This window comes from Lithobates pipiens, unplaced genomic scaffold, assembly GCF_037356315.1.
Source record: "Lithobates pipiens isolate NorthernLeopardFrog02 unplaced genomic scaffold, aLitPip1_a1.2 Scaffold_13, whole genome shotgun sequence".
NCBI lineage: Eukaryota > Metazoa > Chordata > Amphibia > Anura > Ranidae > Lithobates > Lithobates pipiens.
In genome coordinates, this window is record NW_027507718.1 from 26264769 (window position 1) to 26280067 (window position 15299).

Sequence of the window (15299 nt, forward strand, 5' to 3'; positions counted from 1 at the left end):
TGTATGCAATCGTTTCTGACAAGATCCGACGGACAAAATCCGACGGAGAAAATCCGACGGATTTGGTTGTCAAAATCTCCGACCGTGTGTGCAGGGGCTTAGAAGCCCGTTGTTTGCAATATAGTGCAGCTGTTAATTTCCAATAGAGTAAAGCTGAAGTTGAAACTTTACTCATGATGGAGTGATACTTTTTCTTTTTCAGTTTCACTAAATTTCAAAATCTTTTCATGGATTTTGTAATGTGCACATTTATTTTACACTGTAACTTTGCACATCAGTATTTTTTATAAATTAGTGAATAGTTAAAAATAGTAAAAAAAAAAAAAAAAATAGGCAAAGTTGGGCAAAACAAAAAGCAGTTATTTTTCTTATTTTTATTTTTTTATTTTATTTTTTAAATAGCATCAATATTTCATGGACGTGTGAATATATTCTTTAACATATTCTCAGTAAGAAATGTCAGGTGGGGATCACTACACAGTATGTATTTAGCTGTCAAAATGAATTGTTAAGATATATGATTTGAAAATACTCAGCACTTTGTTATGAAAAGAATGATACAGTATCTGTGCAGGTGCATTGTCTCTGCATCTGTAAATTACAATTATAAATCACATGTCACTTTTAAGAATTACTCACCTGTGTGCCATTTGACAATAGAAGTTACCTTTTTGATGAGGATAAATTATTTCTGTTGCAACTGAACTTCTAAAGCTATCATAGACAAAAGAAATGTATACAGTATATTATACAACACATTTTATTTATATATATATATATATATATTATAAGGGGATACCTATTGAAATTACCAAAAAGATATACTAGTCAAAATCTAAGACTAAATATGCTTAGGCTTGCATTTCAATAGCTTCAGAATTAAGACATACAAGATAGTGTGACTAGATGACAGATATCTGTATGTTTCTCCAGAGGGTCTATGCAAGATATTGATATCTCAGGAAAACATCTGCCTGTGCTGAGAGGCACAAAGCTAGATAAGGACTGGTTACGCAAGAATATGGTCAGTCAGTAGATGCTGAAAGGGCAAAATAACTGTCAGGAGATTGTATTAACCTTTGACTTACATTTCAGGAAAGAACTAATGTCATGAGTTAAGAAAATTGTTGATGTATGTGTAAATCACCCGATTGGCCCCTCACAGGGCAGGGCTTTGTGTAGTACCACATAAAAGACGGTCCACTCTCCCATTAAACCTTGTAATCTTTCACCACGTACTATGGAGTGTATGTGTATTGATTATCCGCCGGTGATTGGGACCTCCATTGAGCCACTCCAGCCTAGGCTATCCAGGGGAATCTAGAAGACGAACACCTTACAGTTTTGGTACCAGGAGTGGGGTTTGCACAGGTAAGTCATTTACACCTTTACCTCTTTTTATGGTAATTGGTGTTTATGCTTGACCTGTCCAGACAACCATTATAAGAAATTTAATTGTATATATATATATAAACTGTGCCTTCGCAACGGACTAGGCTGGTCCCTTGGGGGGTGAAAAGGGTTCGCAGGTACTGAGGAGTCTGACTAGGTTGGTCCGACTATAAACTAAGAGAGATATTGAGGAGTCTGACTAGGTTGGTCCGACTATAAACTAAGAGAGATATTTATGATTATATTCTAACACGGGAGGTATCATATACGCCCGTGACATAAGGATTGGCTAAATGGACGCCCCCTTTGAGAACTTTTAAAGTGCACTATAAATAATGAAATGCATCATGATGTGATTACTTGATAATGTACATATAAAGTTTTAAAGCTGAAATCTTAAACCATAAAAATATGTCTGTTTCTCTTTAGGTGCAAGCGTAAGTATATAGAGTATTAACGTTGTATAAGATATAATTATATAGAGTGGATATCTGTTTGAATAAACCCAACTGTTGTTAAATGAATACAGAGTATGAAGAACCAGATTGTAGTGAGGTAGCACCCGCCTGTTCACGCTGCACGCTAGGTTTACTTTTTCTTAGCATTGATGAAAGGTAGATTCTTTTGACCACTAGACCTACAGGCTTCTCTTGCAGACTTGGTGTAAGAGGGGTATATCCTGCCACCAGGAAAGGTACCCTTCATCGTATATTAAGGGTAAATCTTCACAGTTTTATTAGTCCATCTGACCTGGAAGATCAGGGAACTTACCCCCGCATTAGGGAGCAAATTATTGACCAAACAGGCTGTTATCACCTCTGCCCACATACCAGGCATACTTTACCCAAATTACTAAATGGGGAATTCTGCAGGCACCCAGCCCCAGAGTCCGGGAACTCCCACCCCGTATGAGTATGTTCAACATAACTTGCCGGATCCCAAGGTGGAACCTTTCTGGGCACAAGTCCGGGAAAGGTGTCACCAATTGGGAATCCATGACCCTAATGGCCATGCAAACATATCCTGGTCCAGCTGTTGTTTATCCCCCGGACCAAGGTTGTTTCAATTGTGGACAGCAAGGACACTGGAAATCCCAGTGCCCTTATAGGACTGGACAGATTAGAGCAAGAGGCAGAGGCAGGGAATTTAACCCCCAGACCCGCCCACAGTATCCCCGTTATCCGCCATACCAGAACCCTCGTCAACCACTACCCCAATATCCTACACAGCCACAAATAATGCACCCTCAGGCCCCCAATAGACCACCACCCAGAATTCCTATGCAGTGGCCATCCAATCGGCAGCCACCACCCCAATAGGGATGCCTAGAGTATGTCCCTTCCCTCAGCCTAGTGTGTTACAATCCCTCATGGAGAAGTCTTCCTCAAGTTGTATTACATGTAGATGGACAACGTGTCTGCTTTTTGATAGACACTGGCGCCACCTCTAGTTCAGTGAACGATGAGATTTTTAACACACCACAATGCACCGAGGGAAACTCTATTGGTATTAATGGGACACCTGTCACCCATCCCATCACTCCACCACTGACTGTAGCCACTCCAGAAGGACAGAAATTATGTACCCAAACTTTTGCCGTCTTATGGGACGGGACCTCTTGGCACAACTGTGTATTACCATTAAGTTTAATAGAGAAGGTTCCCTTACAGCTAGTTCACCATTATGTGACTTACATGGCCCTAAGCGACATGCACACAGAGGCTTCTTTATGCTACTCCCCGCCTCTCTCGAAACACATGCTATCTGGGCGGAAAACAAAGGTAGCGTAGGTTTCATTAACTGTACGCCTTACTCGCCTCAGATGCGCCCTGACGCAGAAAACAATATCACAAACAATACCCCCTGCCCCCCGAAAAGACCCAAGGCATTGCCCCCCAGATCGATGACTACATATCTAAAGGTATCCTACAACCAATCATTAGCCCCTGGAACACACCCATTTACCCTGTAAAGAAGGCCAGTGGCGAGTGGAGACTCGTCCAAGACCTCAGAGCAGTAAACAAACAAGTGATTCCCCTCCCACCCCTAGTCTCAGACATCACTTTTATTTTCTCATGCATACCGGCAGACTCTCTATGCTACACAGTAATTGATTTAGCGAATGCTTTCTTTAGCATTCCCATTGCAGAGGAAGCCCAACCTATGTTTGCTTTCTCCTGGGCCGGGGGCCAACTAACCTGGCAAGGGTATGTAGACAGTCCAGCCGCCTTCTCTATGGTACTCAACGAGACTGTCAAGTCTTGGACTTCTGAGCGTGGGTCGGTACTAATACAGTATGTGGACGACTTGCTCCTGTGCAGTCGAACTGCTGAAGATTGTGCGGTCGATTCAACATCACTGTTACAACACCTAGCTCACGCCGGGCATCTAGCCTCAAGGAAGAAAATACAATGGTGCCAGTCACAGGTAGAATACCTAGGGTGCATTCTAAAGGAAGGGACAAGGCTAGTGTCCCCCAAACGTGCCGCAGCCCTTCGAGCTCTCAGTCCCCCAAAAGACAAAGCCGCCCTACTCTCGTTTTTGGGTGCAATGGTATATTGCCGCCAATGGATTCCTGACTGTTCTCATTATGATAGTATCCTAAGAGAGGCTACTGGCTCGACAGCCCCTAAATTAATAGATTGGACTGAAGACAGACTACAAGCTTTTCAAGCTCTATTAAACAGTCTGTCATGTGCACCCGCCCTGGGATTGGTAGACTATGGTAAAGCTTTTCAGCTGTACTGTGTAGTTTCAGGGAAATCTTTTGCCGCGGTTCTCACACAACAACATGGAACAGGATACCGCCCGGTTTCTTACCTATCCAAGAAACTCCCTGTCCAGGTTCAAGGCATGCCATCATGTCTCCAGAATTTAGCAGCCTGTGCTATGGCAGTACAGGACGCTAACAAAATGGTCTTGGGCCACCCAATGACACTTTTCACCACCCATTCTGTCACCCACCTCATACAGAACATGAACACCCAACACATGACCTCACAAAGGCTCAGCGGTTATGAGATTACCCTTATGAACACTGACAATCTGTCTCTCAAATATGTTCCCGCCAACAACCCTGCCGTCCGTCTCTTGCACTCCATGTTATGCCTACCACGAGACCCAGACCAGTTTCATGACTGTATAACACGAGTGGAGTCTATCACATCACCAAGACCAGACCTCACCGACGTACCGATTACAAATGCAGACGATGTTTTTGTGGACGGTAGTTGCTCCCGTCCCTCCGATTCCACCTTCCAAACAGGATATGCAATAGTCCAGTTGCCAAACAAGGTATTAGAAGCCAAACCACTGCCCCCCTCTTCGGCTCAGGTGGCTGAACTAGAAGCCCTCACCAGGGCCTGCATTTTGTTTACAGATAAGAAGGTGAACATTTACACAGACAGTAGATATGCATTTGGAGTGGTGCATGACTTTGGTGTGATATGGGCTAATAGAGGTTTCAAAACCGCAGACAATAGACTAATAGACTTCTCCAGGCCATCCTCCTTCCAAAGGAAGTGGCTATTATCAAGGTAAAAGCCCATTCCTCGGACGACAGCAAAATTTCCAAGGGTAACGCCCTAGCTGATAGAACTACAAAGCAAGCTGCCGCCTCCTCCCCTAACCCCCCTGCCCCCACAACAGTTTTCTTTAAAGAACATTTCACTTCATCCAACTTCAAAACAATTGTAGCACAAATACAAACAATGGCCACAGACCAGGACGTTCATTTCTGGGTCGCTGCAGGATTGACCAAAGACCCCGAGGGTCTTTGGACAAAAGAGGGGAAGGTATTGGGAATACCTGAAGCAAGTTGCATTCTCATACTCTCATACCTCCATGGCCCAGGACACATAGGAGCTGCCCCTTTAACCAACCTGTATAACAAATCTTTTTGTACAAACAATTTGAATAAACAAATCCAACTTCTGACTAAAAGCTGCCTGACCTGTGCACAGAACAATGTCCAAGGAAAAAGACACGGCCTACACGGTCACCTACCTCCACCCTTAGGACCCTTAACAGACTTACAAATAAAGTCTTCGAAATCCTAATGGGTATCCCCGCAAATATAGAATTACCCCCATTAGACCCTAACTCTGACATTAACATTTATTCCCAACAGGAAATGTACGTGAAAAACCTGGTAAGTATGCTTCATGAAACGAACGAACAAGTTTCTGTCACCTTTTCTCCTCTTTCCACAGAACCAACGCATCCCTTCATCCCTGGGGATAAAGTGCTGATCAAACAATTAGCACAAAGAAAGAGTATCGGACCGGCTTTCTCAGGACCATGGAAGGTGGAAAAGGTATCGAGAACGGCAGTACTGACAGATATGGGGAGCACCTGGATCCACGCCAGCAGGCTGAAAAAGTGCCCACCGCTTCCCACAACCCCCGACCCCCCACCTATTGAAGGAGAACCCGACCCACCCGAACAGCTACCGGAACTGCAAGAGATTCAGGAAGGCATTGGACAATTAACCCTTGAAACCTTACACGATAGTGAGGAAGAAGGACAAGCATAAGAACTTGTAGAAATGTTTTTACCTTCAGTGTCAGGGAAGGCTGTATGCCTCTGGGGTAGTCTGGTACTACTTGTATTCCTGCCCACATGGTTTATAGCCAACTGTATATATCATCCAGAAGACTTAGGTCTATTAAAAGGGATATGTGGACCACCTAAGATGAATAATACCCCCGGCCAAAGACATAGTAGAAGTATTATACCCGTTAATGAGTCACCTAAGGGACTGACTGACAAGATGTTACTACTAAAATTCAAATATAGCTATGCTCAAAAATCCGGTTTTGAGAAATGCTGGATCTGCAGCAAGCTACATCCCAGTACAGCTAGAATCCCTCTCATGGCAGTCCCCTTGAATTTTACCCCCCTCCTTAATGGAACACCCCCTATCGTCCTAACGAATGTTACTAGGATCCCCTTAATGGCCATACCCTTAAACTTCACCCCTCTCCTCAATGGCACCCCTCCTATCGTCCTAACAAACGTCACAAGAGCACGAGGGTTCGGAGTATGAAGCCTGTGCTATTAAATTAGAAAAGGAATGATCATTATGTAAATCACAGAATGATCAAAGGGAGGATTATAAGGGGATACCTATTGAAATTACCAAAAAGATATACTAGTCAAAATCTAAGACTAAATATGCTTAGGCTTGCATTTCAATAGCTTCAGAATTAAGACATACAAGATAGTGTGACTAGATGACAGATATCTGTATGTTTCTCCAGAGGGTCTATGCAAGATATTGATATCTCAGGAAAACATCTGCCTGTGCTGAGAGGCACAAAGCTAGATAAGGACTGGTTACGCAAGAATATGGTCAGTCAGTAGATGCTGAAAGGGCAAAATAACTGTCAGGAGATTGTATTAACCTTTGACTTACATTTCAGGAAAGAACTAATGTCATGAGTTAAGAAAATTGTTGATGTATGTGTAAATCACCCGATTGGCCCCTCACAGGGCAGGGCTTTGTGTAGTACCACATAAAAGACGGTCCACTCTCCCATTAAACCTTGTAATCTTTCACCACGTACTATGGAGTGTATGTGTATTGATTATCCGCCGGTGATTGGGACCTCCATTGAGCCACTCCAGCCTATATATATATACTGTAACCCTATTATGTGATGAAGGAATAGAATAATTCACCAATAGTTCACACCAAAGTTTTCAAAGCTATAGTTAGCTTCTGTTCACACTCATCAGGCACCACACCAGGGTACTTTGCTTACCATCCCAATATCTTCTTCTGCTACTTTTATCTAGCACTCATTTGTCTTCATTCACATAACAGTTACACACATTTACTATATTGTATTGTTTACTACAATAGTCTATTATTTGTTTATGTAATTTGTACCCAGTGCTAATACGAGTAAATTTGCAATTTGGTAGTTCTTGCATGAAGGGAAATCCCCTTGGGGTTTAGACAAATCTGAAAGAGGTTTTAATTTTCCTGGTTCAAATAAAAAAAGAAATATTGTGACCAGCATTATACTTTAGTATTAACCACATCAGCCCCGGATTTACCCCCCCTTCCTGACCAGGGCACTTTTTGCAATTCGGCACTGCATCGCTTTAACTGACAATTGCGCGGTCGTGCGACGTGGCTCCCAAACAAAATTGATATCCTTTTTTTACCAAGACATTATGGCGGACACATCAGACATTTTTGACAAATTTTTGGGACCATTGTCATTTATACAGCAATCAGTGCTATACAAATGCACTGATTCCTGTGTAAATGACACTGGCAGTGAAGGGGTTAACCACTAGGTGGCAGTGTAGGGGTTAAGCGTGTCCTGGGGCATGTTTCTAACTGTGGGGGCCGTGGCTGTGTGTGGCACATCACTGGTCTCTGCTACGATCACAGGGAGCCAAGATCAGGGCAGAACAGGCAGAACAGGGAGATGCTTGTTTACATTAGCATCTTCCTCCCCGTGAGGCGATCACGGGTATCCCCGTGAGACGATCACGGGTATCCCCAGGGCGATCGAGTCCACGGGACCCACGACCTGACTCATGGAGCTTGCTGTGGGAGACTCTTAAAGGGAAATGTACAGGTACTTGATTCTGCCTGTACGAGCCCTTCTGCTGACATATATCGCCATGAGATGGTCAGCAAGTGGTTAAATGGGAACAGACCTGCACAATGTGTTCTATGGAGGAATTTACAAAAACCGGAGCAGAAAATAATCTGGGACAGCTGTGTATAGTAACAGATCACCCTCCAGCTTTCACTTCAGCTTCAATTCAGCTAAACTTTGAAAATAAAAATTAGAAGCTAATTGATTGCCATGCACAGCTTCTCCAGATTCTGGCTGCTCCAGTCTTAGTAAATTCCCCTCTATGAAAATATGACAGTATGTTCTGTGAATTGATGATTGACCAAACCCTTCACAAGGTACCCACCTTCAAAAAGTAGGAAAGGGGTTAAGCCTCGTACACACGATCAGATTGTTGGCCAACAAAACTGTGGAATTTTATCTGAAGGGCGTTGGCCCAAACTTGTCTTGCATACACACAGCCACACAAATTGTCAGGAAATGTTCCATCCACTGATAATATCTGTCTTTTGGCGTGCAGTACTGAGGTCCACCAGCAGGTGTTTCCTGGCAGTTTGGAACTGTCAGGAGAGCTTTTCCCTGCTGATGTTATGTCATCTTTGGGCTGCAGTACTGGCGTCCGCCAGCGGATGTATCCTGCCAGTGTGGAGCAGACAGCACCTCCTGCAACCAGGTGTCACTTGAGGCCAATCGCAGGCCTATAAATAGCTGGCAAGCACTCACATGTTTACCTTGGTATTGTCCTTGCACCCTGACCTGCTGCTTGTGATCCTGAACCTGTTCCTGTGCCCTGAACCTGTGATCCGTGCTTCTGATCCTATTTCTCTGTCCTGGTCCCTACCCTGTCTCACCTGTTACTATCATCCCTGCCATGCAGTCTGATCCGTCCATCTTCTCCCTGTCCTGTGTTCCTTACCCCACCTGCTGATCTCCCCATGTATGACCTTGGCCTGGTTTGTGTCTCTGATTCTGGACTGCCCTTTGTTTATCTACTGATCCTCTGTGCATGACCCTGGCTTGGCTATCGTTTATGATCCTGGTATTTCCCATTTATTGTACATATCTGTCTGTTGTTATTTGGAGGTCTCTGTTGGTTGATTTATTGCACTGTGTGGTTGTATTTATATTATTCACTTCCCTTAATAAATCATTATATTTCACTTATACACGTTTGGGTTTCCTCTGTTGCAGTCCACACAGTTACGAATGTAGTGACGTACTAAACGTACTATGAGCCAATATAAAGGAAGTTCAATAGTCATGCACTACCCTTTGGTAACCCTCTGCTAATCTTGTGTAAGTAGAAGTTTGGTGAGTGTCAATTCATGCTTTTCAGCCTCGTGCTTGTCAGTTCGTTTCTTTTTTTCAGGTTGTGCTTGTCGGTTCCCTTCTGTTTTTCAATAAAAGTTTTTTATTGTTGCACAAATAAAATTTAACAGAATATCATCGTAAATAACACTGGAGTCCTACAAAGGAACTATAAAGATTGGAATGACACACATGACCTACAGCAGGAGAGTTATAGGTCCAATAAGCTCCTATATGGTATACTGTAACAAAACAAAAGGCCCCGCTTCTTTCAGACACCCCTAACGGGAACACACTGTGTCCAGAGAGGAGTCTGGACCCTACCTTCCCCCTTCTAAGGGGGTCTTCCATATATGGGGAAATTAATCCATGACTCCTGGGAAATCATATTCCGAACATATCTCAGACAAAAACAATGGGCTTGAAGCTGAATTAACATTGGTTTAAGATATAGCTTCGGATTTGAAACAAAAATAAATAATTCAGTCGTATTATGAGGACTCGTCTTAAAACTTTAAGCAAGCCAAAAGAGAGAGAGAAAAAAAAAAAAAAACAAGAAGATAGGAAAAAGTAGCGAGGAGGAAGGGAAAACAGATGAAAGAAGGTAGAGAAGAGTAAGGATAGATACGGTGCCTTTCTACTCGGTGATCAAAGTTACTCCTTGTTTTCAATGCCAGGTATCAGGAAGATTGAGATACTGGGCCCTGGGTTCCTATATCGCAGAAAATTGCTTAGTCGTATCTAATAAGGAACTCACCAGTTTTTCTTGTGTCATTATCCATAAAATCTTTCTTTTCATGGATGATAGTGAGACTGTGGGTAGTTTACATGCCTTAGCAATAGTCAGTTTAGCCCCTGTCAATATAAACAATATTAGACTGCAAGGGAGTTTAGGGATGCCCGGTGCTAGACCATTAAGCAAAGCTATTGCGGGTGTCTGGGAAATAGGGAAGCCAGTAACATTACAGATGAGGTGAAAGACTGTTCCAAAACCCCCTGATTCTGGAGCATTCCCACCATATGTGGAGCATGATACCTAGGTCTTGACATCCTCTGAAACACAGAGGAGATGAAGAGTGATACATACGGGCCAATCTGGTTGGGACTAGGTACCATCTCGTCAGAAGTTGATGTTGGTCTCTAGGAGAGAGGCATTGTAGATGCCTTTGAGAGATCTAGAGTAGGAATAGTACCAGTTATCCACTTCCCAGGTGGTCTGGAGATCCTTTTCTCACTAAATAATATATGGTGATTTGTGCAGATTAGTAGCAAGTGACTCGTAGATTATAGAGATCCCTCCCCTCTGCTCCATGGCTTGACCGCACCAGCATTCATATTTCTTGAACCCTGGGGGATTAGGTTTGTTTGACCATAGGGAGTGACTGAAACGAGATTTGGTGAAACCTAAACTTCTCAGTAGTGGGGAGCTCAAGCTCCTTTTCAAAATGTTTGAGAGGTAGGGGGCCTGTGCTAGAGAAGAAATGCCTGATGCAGTAGACCCCCCTATCCAGCCACCATTTGAAGGCTCTGATGTCCATACCAGGTTGGAATAGAGGGTTATGGAATAATTGAGCTAAAGGCTGATACCTAGAGACCAGGGAAGGGAAGCTTCCTCAGCTTATCTCACAAGGAAAGTGAGTGTGATAAGGACGGTACTAGAATGGGAGGTCTGCTTTTGGAGGGGCACCATAATAGAAAATCTAGAGTGAGTTTTTTCAACCTAAAGGTAAATGGTAGACAATTGAGCTAGCCCTGATGCTTGATAGTGCCATAGAACATTTGGGAGACCCAACCCTCCTTGAGAGGAAAGATTAAAAATACTAAAAGATTAAAAAGTTCAAAAACTCGAATTGGTAAATGCTCTTTAGAAGGGACACCAGCAAGCTAAGAAGAGACACATTACGAGCTTGAGACTTAGACATATTGACGTGTAAACCCGACACAGCTGCAAATTCGTTCAGTAACATGCAGACCACAGAGAGAGGAGTCTGGGAGGTTAAAAAAAGCAGGAAGTCATCGGCAAATAAGGCGCATTTATGCGTCGTTTGGCCACACTGAACACCCTTGATGTCCAGGTGTCGGCGGATTGCGATTGCCAGTGATTCAATCATCATGGCAAATATCAAGGGCGATAACAGGTAACCTTGATGTGTGCCCCTGGCTATCGCAGTTCTGAATAGAGTCTGTGGAGTCTAACTTTGGCCTCAGGCTTCGAATACAGAGCTTGCATAACTCCTATGAAGTTTGGGCCAAAACCCCATTGTCTCAAAGAAATATGGCCAGGAAAGGGAATCGAAGGCTTTCTGAAGGTCCAACGATAAAAGCATGCCCTCTTGTTTGTGTCCACCTGTCCAGTTTGATTGTAGGACCGAAATGAGGTCCACTGCCCTTCTAACTTGGTCGGGTCGCTGTCTGCCAGGAATAAATCAGACCTGGTCTTTGTGGACATATAGGCCTATGAATGCCGCTAGCCAATTCGCCATAACTTTATTGAAAATGTTAAGGTCATTGTTATTCAAGGAATTAGGCCTATAGTTCCCTATTAAGCTTGTGTCTTTACCTGGTTTGGGAATTACCAAGATATACGCCATTTTGAGTCAATTTCCAATAGGGGTACCTTTAATCATTGCGTTAAAGAGTCTAGTAAGGTATGGGGTCAAGGTGTCAGTGAATGTTTTGTAATATGGTGTTGAGAACCCATCAGGCCCGGTGCCATTCTCCCCTTTAAAGTTTTATTTACCTCTACAACCGAAATGGGAGACTCCATCTCTGCTCTGTGATCTTCAGAAAGTTTTGGTAGGTTCAGATCTTTCAGAAAATTGTCTACTCTGTTAAAGTTTGTGTGCTTATCTGCTTTATAGAGATCCCTGTAAAAGTCCTGAAAGGCCTTCATGATGCGTTGTGGGTTCAGGGTTAGAGTGCCATCCGCCCGTCTGATTTTGGGAAGTAAGTGGGAGAAGTATCTAGGGGATAATTTTGAGGCAAGCAAGGATCCTATTTTGTCCCTTCTCTGGTAAAATTTAGCCCCAGTCCATCTGATGGATTTCTCAGCCTTTGCAGCGAGGGCCAGGTTCAGGGCCGCTCGGGCTGCATCTAAAATATTTCCAGGTACTCTAACAGGGTCTTTTTTATGTTGCTTACACAAGTCACAGAATTCCCTCTCAAGTTTTTCAGTGTCATCCATCCTGTCTATCTTCTGTTGTGCCACAATTTGTATCAGCTTGCCCCTGATCGTCACCTTATGCGCTGCCCAGAGAGTCTCAGTACAAACATCCCGAATGTCATTGAGGCGGAAATATTCCTGCAGAGCTCCCCGTATTTCGATAACCCTGGCGGGGTCATTCAGGATGGACTGGTTAAGAGTCCAATGAGAGGAATGATGTCTAGGAGCATCTCTGCGCAGCGTAAGGAGGACCATGGAGTGATCTGAACAAGTCATGTCTAAAACTTTGGATGCAAGGGCTAACGGGATATGGTGAGTGGATAGTAGTATGTGATCTATGCGCGAGTAAGATTGGTGTGGATTTGAGAAGTGAGTGAAGTCCCAGTTGGATGGGTTCAATTCCCTCCAAACGTCAGATATCTGAGATTGAAAAATCAGTCGTGCTATTTGGACACTAGCTTTCCTAGGTCTAATCAGTTGTGAGTGAATAAGTTTGGACTTGTCAATGACAGAGTTGAAAGCCATATTTGAGTCTCCCCTCAAAATTGTGATACCTTCTAACATAGGACCTAAGGCAGTGATGGTGAACCTTGGCACCCCAGATGTTTTGGAACTACATTTCCCATGATGCTCTTACACTATGCAATGTAGTGGAGCATCATGGGAAATGTAGTTCCAAAACATCCGGGGTGCCAAGGTTTGCCTTCACTGACCTAAGGTGTGGAACATTTGTTGAAAGAACCTAGTCTGACCTCTATCGGGGGCATAATAGGAAATTAAAGAATATAGGTGGTCATCAATGGTGCCTTTTACTAGGAGAAATCTTCCCTCTGCAGTGTTTGGAGAACAAGATCGCTACTCCCCTCATCTTATCCTTGGCCAAGTAAAACAAGGGGAAGTGTGCATGGAGGAAAGAGGGGGCATACCGCACCGGAAAATGAGTCTCCTGCAAGAGGAGTACATCTGACGAGTACATGTGACGAGATTGGTAAACCTGAAAGGCCTTCCGTCTCTTGATAGGAGAATTAAGACCCTGAGTATTATGGGAGATTATACGTAAAGGAAGCATGGTAGTATTGTCATTAGCCATGGAGCTTAAGGAAAAGAATGTTATTAAACCCACAGTCACTTACCAAATCCTGAGCAGGAAATAGGGGAAGATGGGTTGACCATGTAGCTTGTAGTAAAACCAAAGGCACCTTGCAGGGGGAAAACATCAGTAGGTAGGCTGAAAAAGAGAAGTAATTAGCCAGGGAAAAAGGGAGAAAAAAATCTGACATCAACATATTTAAGAGTGTAAAGCTTAAAACAGGCCCGGATTATACTTCCGGTTCCGGCGCCGCATGGAGTAGCTGTCCCCTCTCACAGCTCCTGCAGACCGGCCTCTAAATCTGCTTCAAATCTGGCGATTTCGCCCGCTCCACCGGCCAGCTAACTTCCCCACGCTACCAGCTCCAGGATGGACCGGTTCGTGGAAAAAACCGGGCCGCGTTCGTACGCGGCCGCCACCGCGCGGCAGGTCGCACCGCAAATCGAGGCCCCGGCTTCGGCCTACACCGCTCCGGTCACCGCTCCGGCCTGCGCGGCCTACCCGGAGGAGCCAGCGCCAGCCATGGAGGTAGGAGACCCAACACAAGGCCAAACAACCTCCAAGGCACCCTCTTCCCTACAATCTCCAACCTCCACACATGTACCTGGGCCTGTGGCGCCTGTGACCATGCTGCATTCTCTGCCATCCCCACCGCTGCAGGATCCACAGACAGAGCTTCTGGCACAAGCTGTTGCTGCTCTCCTCTCCCCCATGATAGCTGCCTCTGTCGAGAAAGCTCTCACCCAAGGCATGCATAAATTTCAAGCCCAACTCGGGGAACATGCATCCAGACTCAATGAGGCTGAAAATCGCATCTCTACTTTAGAGGAAGAATTATACCAAACGCAATCCTTGGAACAAGCTCAGGACAGGACTAACAAATATATCTTGGAAAAGCTCGATGACCTCGAGAATAGGTCCAGGAGGAGCAACCTGCGTTTTGTAGGTATCCCCGAGTCGCTTCACCAATCCGCCCTATCAGACCTGTGTGCAAGCCGCATCCCGGAGGCTCTGGGCCTGGGGGGACCCTTTCGTCGTGGAACGAGCACATTGTGTGGGGGCGCCCAACTCTGATCGCAAGTCCCCGCGTCCGATCATTGCCAAATACCTGAATTATTCAGACAAAGCCTCCATTCTGCAGCAGTATTGTCAGTCCAGATCACTTCAGATCGACGGGGTCAAAATTCTGATCTTTGCTGACTATTCAGTGGATGTTTCTAAGAAACGGAAGGCCTTTCAACATATCTGTACGGAACTATTCCAACGGCAGATGAAATTCACTCTGGCATTTCCAGCAATCTTACGGATCAAAGCACCCAACGGAGAACAGCTCTCTTTTCAAGACCCGGACGATGCATCACGTTTTCTGAAATCGCTACGCTCGGGCCCTCCACTCAGCCCGGCTCCCAAAGTGGCCCCAGTCAATAGAGCCCTTGACCAGAGGAGCCCACGGAAGGATTCCCCCAAGCGCTTCAGGGCCTCAGGTCCAGCTCCTCACGCTCTCAACCCACGTTGATGAACCCCAGGACCTTGTTACCTTTTTATCTTCCCTCCCTTTCAGGGACGAAGCTTCACCTACCACCCGTTTTTCTCATGGTAGAAGTGGCTTCTGCATGAATCAATCCCCTCCTGGGCCACTTGCACTATGCATGCGCTCCTCAGGTAATATTTGACCAGGGCCGTGACTGGCCCCGTGCGCTACATTGACTGAACTTATGTCTTTTACCGTGCCCCGTATGCCTTCGGC

General features: G+C 44.7%; 1 long non-coding RNA gene across 1 annotated transcript; it reads left to right on the forward strand.

The window, feature by feature from the left end:
• The first annotated feature begins 790 nt into the window (after positions 1 to 790).
• Positions 791 to 6958, forward strand: LOC143973981 (uncharacterized). The gene is made up of 2 exons (XR_013272143.1): positions 791 to 1371; positions 5604 to 6958. It is a non-coding gene; the product is annotated as an uncharacterized LOC143973981 (long non-coding RNA).
• Positions 6959 to 15299: the final 8341 nt, after the last annotated feature.